The sequence below is a fragment of the Leopardus geoffroyi genome, chromosome A3, assembly GCF_018350155.1.
Source record: "Leopardus geoffroyi isolate Oge1 chromosome A3, O.geoffroyi_Oge1_pat1.0, whole genome shotgun sequence".
In the NCBI taxonomy this organism is placed as follows: domain Eukaryota; kingdom Metazoa; phylum Chordata; class Mammalia; order Carnivora; family Felidae; genus Leopardus; species Leopardus geoffroyi.
In genome coordinates this window covers 9,118,436-9,132,259 of record NC_059336.1, presented here as the reverse complement: position 1 = coordinate 9,132,259, position 13,824 = coordinate 9,118,436, and the positions used below count along the sequence as shown (strand labels likewise).

Here is a 13,824-nt window from a genome sequence, read left to right as displayed (position 1 = left end):
TTTAGAAAGATAGTTCTTGATTTTTAAAGGTTGATAGCCTATTTTAAGTGTATAAACATGGAACAAACCAAAAAAAAAAAAACATACATTTCCTAGCCAGATACAGCCTGGAGACTGCCAGGGTATGACTTCTGCAGAAGGCTCTTCTCAAGGGTCTGGGGCAGCCAGGGTTATCACGGAAGGGTCACAGAGTCTGTCCTGAATCTCTACCTCTCTACTCTCCCTCCTAGGACATGATCTGTTGGAGACGAGGTCATTGATAGATTGATGTATCGACTGATCGCTATTATGTCAGATGTCACCTATGTTAGCTGTAAAATCTCCTCTACTTTTCTTACCAATATAGGTGAGAGTTGGACCTTGAAGATAGTTGTGTCCCCTCTCAACCGAAACCATCGTCACATCATTGCCACCTAGTGAGTATGAGCCTCGGGGCAACAAACTAAGGATATGTCAGGGAGGATCACTTTCATTTGCTAGATTTCAAGTTAATTCCCATTTTCGGCAAAGCAACCATAATTTTTTTAACTCTAATCTGTTATGGGTTCCCCTTCCTTTAAAGTTGAACTAGAAATTCAGATATAGTGCCCGCCTAACAAGTTTGCTAGGAAAAGAGGGGCAGCTCTTTGGGAAAACGGACAGCCCCTGGGCTACAGTGACACATTTGTCATGCCGGTGAGGGAGCCCCCTGTGGCCTCTGGGCCATGCGTGGAGCACACACGTCTTCCTGCATGGCTGTCTCTGGGGTCTGGCTGTTTAGATGCACCAGAGCCATCAGTCCCTGAGGTGTTGGATTCCATTAGCTGGGCAGCCTCCCCTCCTTCTGGCCAAGTGGAACCCCTTTTCTATCTTGGATGGGGGTGGGTGCGGAACGTGGGGGAGACAAAGACCCGCTTTCAACTCTCAATTCTGGCCAAATTCTTCTTGAACTTCTGCTACAAATCCTAAGTTTTCTCAAGGGGTTTTTAGTCTTTTGGAGATAAAAGCCGAGGACAGGCAGAAGGCATTTCTGCTTTCTCCTCTGCCACATCCCTTCCCCAAGGCAATGAGCGCAAGTGATGACTATGTAGAAGGGTGAGAGACAAAACCCAGGCTGGCATCTCCACAAGGATCCCAGGGCCGTCACAATTCCAGCATCTCCAACCTCCTCTACTTCTCGGATACCAGTTCTGTGTTCTGGGCTTACTAGGTATCATCTTATTTTATTTCTCAAGACAACCCTGTGAAGGAAACATCATCTGTATCAGTTATCTATTGACAGGGCCGTGCTGTATAACAAATACCCCTAAACCTGGTAACGAAAAACAATCAGCATTCATTTCGCTCACCAGTCAGAGGGGTCCAACTGCTCTGGGCTGGGCTAGCCTGATCTCAGGTGGCCCTGCTCATAAATCTGAGGTCAGCTTCCAGGCTGGCTTAGGGGCTCAGCTAATCTTGGCTGGGGTGCACTCACACGGTTGGGAACTGGCGAGCTGTGGGCTGATGTAGAACAGCCTGGGCTTTCGTGGCGGAGACACCCTGGCCCCACATAGCAGGCATCTCCTCATCCAGCAAGATAGCCTATGCGTTTTCTTCTTGTAGCCATTGAAGAGGGAAAAAGCAAGCGGGCCAGGTCGGGTAAACATTTTTCAGTTTTCTGTTTTGCGTTACATTTGCAAACATCCCAATAGACCACACAGGTCACGTGCCAGCCAAGGGTCAGAAGGTGGGGGGGAGGGGACACGAAATCCGTTGGCTGGCTAAGGGCACCGACGGAGGGAGGGTTGACACATTCAGGCCCATAATACAAACAGTGTCCCATTTTCTGAGTCACAAAACTGAGCCTGGGAGAAATAATCCTGGCAGTAATGAGGCTGGGCTTCAAACCCATGCATGTCTGGCCCCACAGCTGTGCTCCTGGCCACATTGCTCTGCAGTCTTAATTTTTAAAAGGAGCTTGTAAAAAGGATTCTCCATGTTAAGGAAGCATCTCCCAGGCCAAATGGAGTGTTGAGTAATTGCCTGCTGAATATGGTTGATAGAGAACGCAAACTTCAAGCCAAAACACTTTAATTTCCCCTAAACATATGTAATCATCTTAATTTCCTTTTTGCCTCTGTTGACAGAGCTTAGGGGAGACAACTCCTTTTTAGCATTAGCCAGTGTCTCCCTGGGAAGCAGCATGCAAGAAATGGGGTTGGCATTCTTTCCTTCGAAGAAACAAAAATGCATTTTATGTACTTCTACTGTCTTCCCTGGGCTGGCCCCTTGCCCCACCAGGGACCTCTTTTGCTTGACGTTGTGCTTTGCCCCGTGGCTTTGAACCCTCGTGCTCGTTTACCATCAGGCTCCCACGTCTGGGGTGATTTGTGACCCTGGTCTAGTTCCCATCACTTGAGTCCATTTGGGGGCTGAATTTCATACATAATGAAAGAGCTGGTTGAGCAGTGCTGATGTCTCTGGAAGGACCGGCTCATTGATCAGTAACTGGTTTGCTTCAGAGGACAGAGTTGTCCTAATCTGAGAGGCAGATTACATTTCAAACCCAGCAAATCCAGCTTCTTCTGTGGTTGACATGACCAGAAATTGCCAGCTGGACTTCGTGGACTGTTAAGCTTTTTTAGAATATGACGTGAGGTCCTTTAACCGATTCAAGTGGAAATAATAGTAATAATAACAGCGATGCAAATTTCCTGAACCTTTATCGTATGCCAGGAGCCGTGCTCACCTCTTTGCATGCATTCCATGTTCCCAACCCTCCTAAGTTATTGATAGCACCATGCACCCATCTTGCAGCTTAAGATACTTGGGTTTAGGTGACTTTCTTTCCCAGGGCCACGTTGCCCACCAGTAAGTGACAGGCAGAGACAGGAGGTGGCCTAGCAGATGACGGTTAAGAGCAGGATCAGTAAACTTTGCCTGTAAAGAGCCAGACAGCACATATTATAGACATTTGCAGGCTGTTTGGCCTCTGCAGCAACTACCGAGCCCTGCTGTCGTAACACAAAAGCGGCCACGGCCACTGCGTTTCTAGGTGGGTGTGGCCGTGTGCCAATAAAACTTTATTTACAAACACGAGCAGTGAGCTGGATTTGGCATTTGTCTGGCATCACTTCCAAGCTGTATTTTTTTTCTGGGGGGGGGGGCAGTGGCTAACTCAACTTCTCTCAGTTTTTTTCATCTAAAAAAATAAGAAAAATAAATAAAATAAAACAAAAATTGAGGAGGATGATGCTCACAATACCTAGTTTGTAGGGTTATTTTCAGGAGTAACTGGCTGTTGCCTACAAAACACTGATTTCTGTTATTGCTGATGTGGGAGATGGGGGAGGGGAGGAGAGGAGCCCTTCTGGGCTTAAGGCCCGCTTCCCAACTTAACCGCCAGCTGAGTGGTCTTGGGCGTGTTACTTAACACCTCTGAGTCTCAGACTCTTTGCTCACTAGGTGAAGGATACTTGAGATATCCTTCAAGTCACAGGATAGTTGGATTAAATGTCACAGGATAGGTGTCACAGGATAAATGTCACAGGATAGCTGGATTAAATGAATTGAATGCGTGCAAAGGCCTTGCACGTGGCAAGCACTTTAGAGGGGCTTTATTATTATTATTATTATTATTATTATTATTATTATTATTACTGAAAACTCAAGGTTTGAGCCCAAGTCCTCTTGGCTTCCAACCGCGTGTTCTTTGTCACCAAATGCTCCTGAAGGGCCTGCTCACTGTTTTACACTATCGATGACCCCCTTGGTGACCTGCTGAAGTCTATGGGCCCCTTACCAGAATCCTGGTTTTCAGTGCATTAGATAAAAATAAAAAAAAAATTACAAAGAAACAAGTGTACAGAAATTCAGTTATCAAAGTGTTTTACGCAACAACAGAGTTTGATGTAGCCACGTATGTACTTCTGTATGACGCATTAAACAATACGATCCGTCGGGGGGCCTGATAACTCCTATAATGTTGAAATAGTAATAAATGTCTGTGATATTTCAGTAGCTCCGCAACAAGTGCGATGTGATATGAAGATATCTGCGATTTGTACTGGTGCTAAAGTCACAGGTCCCGTGATTCGATGCCTGCATTTATAATCGAAGAAATGCTACATTTCACGTAAAGGTTGATGAAAATAATCTTTTAAAAAATTCACCCTCACAAAATGTCTGAACTCCTGGATCGCTAGGGTGCACAGGCCCCCAGGTCAAGAACCCTATGTCTGCTGCCCCTCAAGAAGCCATTTTAAAGAAATAATAAATCTAACGGACACTACTTGTTACGGAGGCGAGAGGTCCCTGCCCCTGCACAGAGATGGTGTTCGGCAGAAGGGACGTCCACAGCGAGAGCAAATGCTTCCCGCGCCTGTGCAGTCGTGAAGCGTTCATTCACTGGTAGGTGAGCGAGAAATCAGAAACTGTGTTGTCCCCTAATTTGATGCCCCGTGTGGAAAAAAGATTGTCATTGAGACTAAGCCAGTGAGAGGTAATGGAAACATGATACCACTGACCTCATCCAAAAAAAAAAAAAAAAAAAAAAATAGCTATTGTCACAGGACAGAGATGCTGAATATTTGTAGGTTTGGGGAGAAATATATTTGTTAGTGAAATGGAGCTTACTGTGGGGTGAGTAAAGGTGAATTATTTGTCAGACGACTGGAGGAGGTTTATGCAATATAGTATTATTGAGCGGGGCTATTAACAGAGTGAATTGCTATTGTGACATGCCATTAAATTGTTTTTAGTGTCCACAAAGGTATCATTCAGGAGCTGGCAGGGTTAGTAACAGAGTTGTATTTTTGGTGGACAGCAGCAGATCTCGAAACAAAATAGCGTATTTTATAGAAAAGTAAAATACAGCCAAAGCAGGAAGTCCACAGACAATAGAGTCTGGGGTAGTCATTTGCAACTACTTGACAAGAACCCGGAGAATCGAACGAGGCTCTCTGAGTCCCCGCTGTATATGTAGTTGAAACTGAAATCTGAGCGATCCATCAAGAAGGAACAGTGAAGGAGTGAAATGAAGAGAGAAATCTGAACCGTGGGCTCTTTCAAGGATGCTCTGTCTTGTTCGTGAATGTATCCCCAGTGTTTAGCAGAGAGGTTGGCTCAATAATTGTTTGCTGGGGGAGAAAAAAGGAAGAGGGGAAGGCAGGGGGTGGGGGGAGAGAGAATATTAATTAGCCAAGCGAACCACTGGTGGTATGGAAGCGTGTATGTATCCCTATGTGCATGAACACCTATTTATGCATGTTTTATTTTTCAACAAATATGTATTGCGTGCCTACTAAGTGTCAGCCCCTGTACCATGTACTAGGTACTGTGTGTGGCTCAGTCGGTTGAGCGTCTGCCTCTTGATTTCAGCCCAGGTCATGGTCTCGTGGTTCATGAGTTCGAGCCCCGCGTGGGGCTCTGTATCGCTAGTGTGGAGCCTGCTTGGGATTCTCTCTCTCCTTCTCTCTCTCGGCCCCTCCACCACTTGTGCTCTTTCTCTCTCTCAAAATAAATAAAAATGTCAAAAAAAATTTTTTTAATGTATGTTTACTAAGATGGAAAAGATCCTAGCTCCCAAATGATTGGCATTCAAGGGAGGGAGTCAGAGAATAACCACAAAATCAAATAAACTTATTTTAAGGTAATGCTATGTGTTAAACAACAACAACAACAACAAACAACAAAACCACCCAGAAACCAAAAGCACTGTAACGAGGTAAAGGGTAACTCGAAAGAAGGGGGTCCTTTGGGTATGATGTGGATGTTGGAGCTGAGAAGATGAGCAGAGTCTGACCTTTCACTGAGGGCTTCCTACGTGCCAGGCATGCGCTGAGTTCTTTGCATGCATTATTTCCTTTAATCCTCACATCTACACTGTGAAGGAGAGAGTATTTATAACAATTTCACAAATGACAAGGAAGAAAGCAAGGCTCAAAAAGGCCAAGTGACTTGTCTGCAGTCACAGAGCTGGTAAGAGAACAGAGGCAAGATGTAAGTACCCTGCCTTCCCTGATCCCACGCCTCGGAGATGTTGCTTCCTGTTCAAGACCATGCAAATTAGGGAAGAAACCTCTCCAGTGAGGTCACTGTTCTTTGATTTGCAAATGAGTTGTTATTTTTATGCCCTGATGCTGGCTATTTTCTACCTGGTCACCTGGCCCTGAGACTTGTCAGTTACCCAGATGGTGGATTGCTTCTTGAGTCTGATTCATAAATGCCTGAAGAAAATGTACGTCTTTCCCATATGGGGGAAAAAAAAAAAACTGAGTCATCTTCCTAAATTAGATAGGGTAGGGGAAAAGAGATAAAGATCTTAAGGAAAACCAGCTCTTCTCTTGAAGAAATTGCTTCAACCCCATTTAGGGCACATTTTCTCATAGCTAAGCTCTTAAGGGCTAAGCCATGTCAACTGTTAGAAAAGCAGTGTAATTGTAGCATCGACTGGCCACCCCTCCACCCCTCTTGTGCATTGGAGTACTGGTTTTCTTGTTTGTTTTCTTGTTCAGAGCTTGCTATGTACAAGTTCTTGGAGGTCGTATTTGTTGTTATTATTGTTTCTTTATTTTTGTTGAGACTTTAGGACAGATTGCTACAAAAATGTTGGCATGTGTATGTTAATATAGCTTAATTGGTTACCAAATAAATGCAGTCTGAACCACCAAGTATCATTCTTATTAGAGTTACTATTATTATTTGGGCTCTCCAGTAATTAGTAGATTTCTTATGTCAGTATCTAGTATTGGGGAGTCCAGGAGAGGAAGAGCACTTTCACCTACTACATGATGAAGCTCAAATGGGTCACAGTTGCTGGAGAACATTTTGGCAATTTATCAAATGCCTCTGATGTGAACGTGGCCCACGACACAATAATTCTGTTTCTGGGAATTTAGCAGAAGTTATATCCACATTAAGATATATGTAAATTATATCCAGTGAAATATTTATAACACAGGGGAAAACTAGAAACAACTGCCATGTCCAATAATAAGGCATTGATTTTTTTAATGTTTATTTTGAGAGAGAGAGAGAGAGAGCATGTGAGTAGGGGAGAGGCAGAGAGAGAGAGAATCCCAAGCAGGCTCCACGGTCCCCACAGAGCCCAACACTGGGCTTGATCTCACGACTCCAAGATCACGATTTGAGCTGAAATCAAGAGTCGGATGCTTAACCGACTGAGCCACTCAGGTGCCTCATGGTTAGTTTTGAAAATGGTAACTATATCATGGCGTATCACCCACCATTAAAAATCCATGATCATAAAGATTGAAGTCCCTAATATATTAATTAGGGTGAACAAAAAGCACAGTAATACACATAGGTACATTATTTCCCTATAAAATACTAGTGTATTTATTTATAGCTACAGTATATCTATAGATAGATGTAACTATAGATTGATATAATGTTAAAGGTGATATTATATTATTATGTAGTATTATTATTATATTATTATGATGTAATTTATCCTAAGTGGGATATTTCTTTGTATTTTTCTACACTTTCTGCATGGAACATGATTTTTTATTATCATCAGGAGAAAACACGCATGAAGGTCAGTGTTAAAGGTCCTTGTTAATTCCCATCAGGGTAAGGGGGGCAGTAACAAAAAGAAAAAAAAAAAAAGAAGAGGTTAGCATTGATGGTTGATCGTGGCTCAGCATGTTTCCTTATTAATGACAGTTATTAATTTTTTAATACTAGATGCTGGGAGTTTAAATCCACATAAGGCTCAAGGAGTGGTTTCATGTATTGTTTGCAAACTATATCTGAACAAAGTGGAAAGAAAAAACTATGGGGGCAAAGTAGACCCAGAGCCAAAGATTACTTTGTGTTTGTTTGTTTCCTTTTGTAAGTCACAGGGTTGACTGATTTCAGAGGAATCGCTATGTTGAAGGGCAGGGTGGTTAGTGGAAAAGATCTCAAGTTCTGGACTTCAGAATAAGCTGGTTCAAACCCAGGCCCTTGCATTCACTGGCTTTGTTACTTTGGACAGAGACCCGGTGATTTACCAATTAGGACAGCAACCAGACATTAGAGCTCTAATCCCAGCTCAGCAATTTCGAGCTGTGTGATTTCCCTTCAAGTCACTTAAACTCTCTGAGCCTTTGCTTCTGTGCGTGGAAAATGGGGGAGACGCTCTTTTCTTCTGCAGGATCAGTGATGTCATTAACTAAGCCCCTGACACACATGAACAGTGCTTACTAAGCGGTGACTGATACCGTCACTTTCAATGATAATGATTTCATGCTACTTATGTATCTTGCAAAGAAGGAAAAGAACAAGTTGATAGAGGAGAGGGGAAGAAAAACCAGATTAAGTTGGGGACAGTGGTCAGTTCGACGTGCGACCTCCTGACCGTTTAAGGTTGTTGTCATGTGTTTTGCTTTTTGTGAAACACAAGAAAGTCACGGTGACATCTGTGAAGGCATGTGTGTGCTCCCCTCCACATTAGATTACATGTTTTAGGACAATAAATCAGTGAAAGAAAAGTAATAAATAATGCATGCCGAAAATGTGATCATGTTTATTAAGAAGCAACAGCCTTGTCATCTTCATTTTCTTCTTCACTGATTCTCCCCTCTGAGGGTTTGCTCTTCAGGGACTCCCTGCAATTTAGCTGGAGGCCGTTCTCTAATTCTTGTTTGCAAAAATACCTGCTTTGCAAAAATAAGTTAAAAGCCGAGCATCCGGGTCCTCTGATGAGTCTCTCATCAAATCCATCCCGTCCTTAGAGATGGCTTCCCAGGAGCTCCGCATCGGCATAGTTCGTGCTTTCCCGCACTCTGTCTTGTCGCTCTGTCTCGTCTTTCTGCGGCAGGTTTCTAGGAAGCCTCTTCAGGCTTTCAGATTTTGGAAAAGAAAACAGAAAACAAAAATCAACTTTCTTTTTCCTGGTCGTGCGCAGCTGCTGAAACGATATGTTGACATTAGTGCCTTGTGACATCCGAGGACTTTAATTGGGCTGCATTATAATCTGTTACTCTTCTCTGTTTGCACTTGAATGACCCTGAAAAACGAGGGGGGGGAAGGAACCACACTGGCGAGCAGACTTCCAGGGGCCAAGCAGAACTTCGCACTGTGGAAGCAGAGGGGAGTGTGTTTCGTAAGAGAGAGAAACGGAGACGGGACAAGGGAGGTTGAGATCGGGAATGGTGGGCAGAGAGTTAGAGGGAAGCAGGAGGCAAGAGAGAGGGAGACGGAGAATCCCGTGCACGTGGTTGTGGGGAGCAGCCTGGGTGCCATGGGGGGAGCCCTTGACGAGCTCCTGGCTGAGGTCTTCTCTCGGAGTACCGAATGACAGTTTCGCCCTGTGGGGCCATCGTTCTGCGCTCCTCTGATTGCATGTTGGTGGCCCAGTCTTCCCTCGAATGTCTTGCTCTCCTGCTGTCATCGTCTTGGGTCCTGACAGCAGGTTCCAAACTTTGAGAGTGGCACTAGCCTGGGACAGAAGGCAAGGGTGGGTTTGCATGTGCCTGAAATGCCTTCAGTCCGCCCTCCCAAACCAGAAGGCTCCTGTCATTCTTTTCACCCTGGGTGGTTTCTGCTATCCTCGAGGAAAGGAATTCTCCCCAGACTCTAACCTTAGAAAACCAGAGTCTTTCCCCGTGACCCTGTTTCTCTCTGTTCTCCTAGAGCCACACCCGTAACCACCGCACCTGCAGTCACCTAGCTTGAGGTGTATGTATGAGGACACTTTATCATCGTGTGCCCAGCCCAATGTGGTCTTAGCAAGTTCACTAAATAGTAAATTACTTGTGGACAGAACCCCGTGTTTAGTTAGCTTGTTCCGACACAAGCTTATTTATCAGGATCTCCTGGTCACACCAGTGTAACGTGTAAATCTGTGTTAATTTTATTTTTTGACTCATTGCTTCCCTCATCCCCGCCCCGGTCCATGCTTCCTCCCTTCTTCCCTTCCCACCCTCATTTTTTTTGCCATCATCGTGTGTGCACCTGTCTGGTGCCCTCTCTCCTTCTTTCTCTCCCTGCCCCTGCTAGCATTTGACTGCATTGCAAACGCGATAATCTGTGAATGTTTTATTATGCATTATATTGCTTTCCTGGCCTGCCTCTTCCCTCCCAGGCGTGAGTCCAGCCCCAGAATTCCTCTACGATTGCCCACCCCTTGAGTCCTTAGATTCCACATTGCTCACCTTCTTCCAACCTGGCTTCACTCCTTTCTGTTTTGACCTCTGTCTTTGTTGACTGCGACATGACCCCCATTTGTTCTCAACTCGGTCCCTTTAACCAGAAGCTTCTGATCTGCTATTTCCTTGCCTTTGATGTGTCTCCATTTCCTGTAATTAATCTCATTTTCCCTATAGTTCAGCGGCTCCATGGTCAGCCACAAGGGTAATATACCCAGTGTGAGCTAGCTGCAGTCCCTCCCTAACCTGTATCTGTGCCTCGAGGAGGGCCACTTCAGCAGACACGGTCTTGCCGAAGGGTAGAATGTGGACACGCCATGCAGAAAACACAACACCGACTTCCGTTCAAGGAAAATCGGGGCTGCCGAAGAGCCAGGTGACATCGGCAAACAGGTAGTTCTATTGTGAGCACAGAGCTTCGACGGGTAGCTCTATTTAAAATAATGCATATTTTTACATCCTTATTTATAGTGAGTTCTATGTATATTCAGTGTTCTGAGAAAAACCAATGAAAATCAACTGAACATCTAGCCATTCCGATAAATCCTATCACATCGCCAAATATGGTACTGGGAAAATTTTTCCTAACTTCGTAGACTCTGTCGGTTTCAAAGCCAATAATACTTTGTGTTCTTGATTTATCCTTATCAACATTCCTGACACTGACTGTGGGGCCGTATTCAGGACCAAAGGGTCTGTTTAGCCTCATCTTTTACTACTAGAACAAATCGATTTGAACAGTCTGTCCTCTTAGGATCTTTTGTAAGAAGGTTGTCCTTCATGCTTTGACAGATTTGTTTCCATTTTTTTTTTTTTTTTCTTTAAAAAATTAGGTCACACGTTTCCTGGGCAAGTTCTTGACACTCTCTGGAGGCACAGGCATCCATGAAAATACTTTGAAAATTTTAAAGGCTTTCTACTCATACAAAAGGTCCATCATTGCCTCCGATGAGTGTCCATTTCCTTGCGTAGGAGGTGGGTGTGGCCCACGTGGCCAGGCCAGCGTGGGGACGCTTTGAGAATAACACATAAAGAAGTGCTCTGCAAATGCCAGAACCCCTAACAGGGAGCACATTGGATTGCTATCCTCATATCTGTGTGGAAAACGGACCAAATTATTAGATTTCCTTTGAAACTGTCCACAACGAGTGTCTGGGTGGATTAGCCAATTAATGTTAGCGAACCATGCTGAGCTCTAAAATGACAGGTTTTGTACTATTTTTTTTCTCTTTTTCTGACACTGCATAATGCCCAGGGTTCGTTTTACCTGGAGCATCGCTCGCCTCAATAAAGATTATGCGGCGATCGGACGCTTTTTCTTCTCCCTGCTTACAAACTGAAATGAGGAGAGCTGGGCGTTTCGGAAGGGAAGAGTTTATGCATCCCAGAGTTTGTTAACTCAGCTGTCTGTATCTTCTCAAATTATTCCAAAACTCGCTTTCCCTACCGAAGGGGACAGCACGACCACGCTTCTGGTCTGTAATCGCACAGCCATATGTGCCACTCTGTCGTTATGCAGGTGGGTATGTGCATGAGCTTCCACAAATAGGGCCATATTATAGTTGCTCCTATTATATTTTAACTGGTCACCTTTTACTGCTTTTCAGGCCTGACTCTCCCATTCTGGCCCCTACCCCATGCTTACTGCACCCTCCTTCCTCCACCCCATCCCATCATCCAAATCATCAACCTCGACAGAATCTCTTCACCCTTTACCCCATAATCATATAAGCCACACGTGGTATGTGCGCTTTTTTTCTCTCTCTCTCATGCTCGCACACACAAAAACTCAGAGAGGAGTTGGGGCACTGCCTTTTGTGTGGTTTTGGGTTTCGCTTGTTTGTCAGTTTGCTGGTCTCTATTCATAACGTGGAACGTGTCTTCCAAGAATGGAGACTTTCATCTGTGTTTGGATGCTTTTATTTTACTCTTTATTTATTTCTTTATTTTTTTAAAGTGTATTTATTATTTTTGAGAGACAGAGTGCGAGCGGGGGAGGGGCAGAGAGAGAGGGAGACGCAGAATCCGAAGCAGGCTCCAGGCTCCGAGCTGTCATCTCAAAGCCCGACGCGGGGCTCGAACCCATGGACCATGAGATCGTGACCTGAGTTGAAGTCAGATGCTTAACAGACTGAGCCACCCAGGAGCCCCTTAGTTTACTTTTTAAGTCATCCTGTGGCAAAATTGAATTTTTCTGGTGGTGTACGATTCTAGGAGTTTTAATTCTGGTATGGATTTGCATCCTGACTCTAACCGTCAGCATGGGGACGGTTCCCTCGCTCCAGAAACCTTCCTCCTCCTTTCCTCTGTAATTACATTCCCCCTCCACCTTCTTCCCTGTCACCCACTGATCTGTTCTCCTTCACTATAGTTCTGGTTTTTGGATGAAGTATATTGATCGAATTCTATAGTAATTAACCTTCAGTGACTGGCTTCTTTCATCCGGCATAATGCCTTTCTTTTTTTATTCTTTTTTTATTAATTTAATTTTAATTCCAGTAGTTAACATACGGTGTTGTATTAGGCAAGTGGACCACACCGTGATTCGACACTTCCATGATACTTTTCGAGGATATCTGTCCATTGTCCCTTTTTAGTGCATAGGAGTGTTCCCTTGTACGGATGTACTTCGACGGGGTGACCCATTCTCCCGAGAGTGAAGAGTTGATAACGGTGCTCGTTAAGTATGCTTGTTTTAGGACTCCATTTCTAGAGCCTCAGGCTTAGGTAGAGTTCATGTTGGTGTGTGCACTTACCAAATTAAAATATCGAGAAAATCAAGGGATTAGAGAAGTAGTCACTAGGGGAGTTTAAAATGCATTCGAGCTTACACGGCAGATGAACTACCAGGACTAATAAAAACGACTCCCTCCCCACTTTATTGACTGCTTCCCCCACGCCAGGCATGGAGGTGGACACTGACGTCCTATATCCCATCAACTTTCCTAGAACCCTCTGCAGTAGGCACTGTTACCCTGTCTTACAGAAGAGGAACCTAAAACTCCTTTTTAGGTAACAGCCAAAGCAGGTGGTCCTACTGTGGTTTCCTAAGTCATTGTCTACCCAACCTCCATCCCCGACACTGGAACTTTCTATCAGCTTATGCTTCTCTTGACTTTAGTTAGAGTTTCAAGGCTCTTTCCACTCAGTAGTCTAGATACGCTTGATACGATCATTTCCCTTTCATTTCTTTAAGTGATGCAAATTGCTTTACCCAAAGAAAGGCATCACATTACACCATTACGTGAAAAAATCTACCGACGAAGAAAGAGGAAGAAAAAGATGTTTGTATTTTCCCCCCCTCGTTTTTCTTTCTGACTGATTTAAATGACTGCTGGGATCCTTCCAGCCCCCTTTCCTCTTGTTAAGTGACGATATTCGGGTCTTATGTACAGAAGCAAAACGAAGGGAGGAGATGATCAAATTATCTGATGAAACGGATAAATAGAGTCGAGATTATTCATGGAGGTGGGAGGTGGTGGGGGGACACTTCTCCCCTCATATGCCTGCTCCAGACACCACCGTGTGTGTCGGGATGGGGCTTGGGGTTCCGAAAACTTAAAAAATACATGAAGTGAGCCAATTATCTACTTCAATTTCCTGCCGTAGTTATGTTCTGGTGATCGTTTGTTTGCCTTCATTATTGACAATGACACTTTCGTAGCTAAAAGTTAAAGCGTTCAATTTACAAAGTACAGGGAGATCCGCT

The 13,824-nt window shown here is 44.3% G+C and overlaps 1 protein-coding gene and 1 long non-coding RNA gene across 7 annotated transcripts in view; one reads left to right on the top strand and one right to left on the bottom strand.

The window, feature by feature from the left end:
* Window positions 1-13,824, top strand: part of TSHZ2 (teashirt zinc finger homeobox 2) — a 458,545-nt gene that overhangs the window by 141,461 nt on the left and 303,260 nt on the right. The gene's annotated exons all lie outside the window — the stretch shown is intronic.
* On the bottom strand, window positions 8,470-10,610 carry LOC123579993. The gene is made up of 2 exons (XR_006703056.1): window positions 10,122-10,610; window positions 8,470-9,406 (listed from the first exon to the last, which is right to left on the bottom strand). It is a non-coding gene; the product is annotated as an uncharacterized LOC123579993 (long non-coding RNA).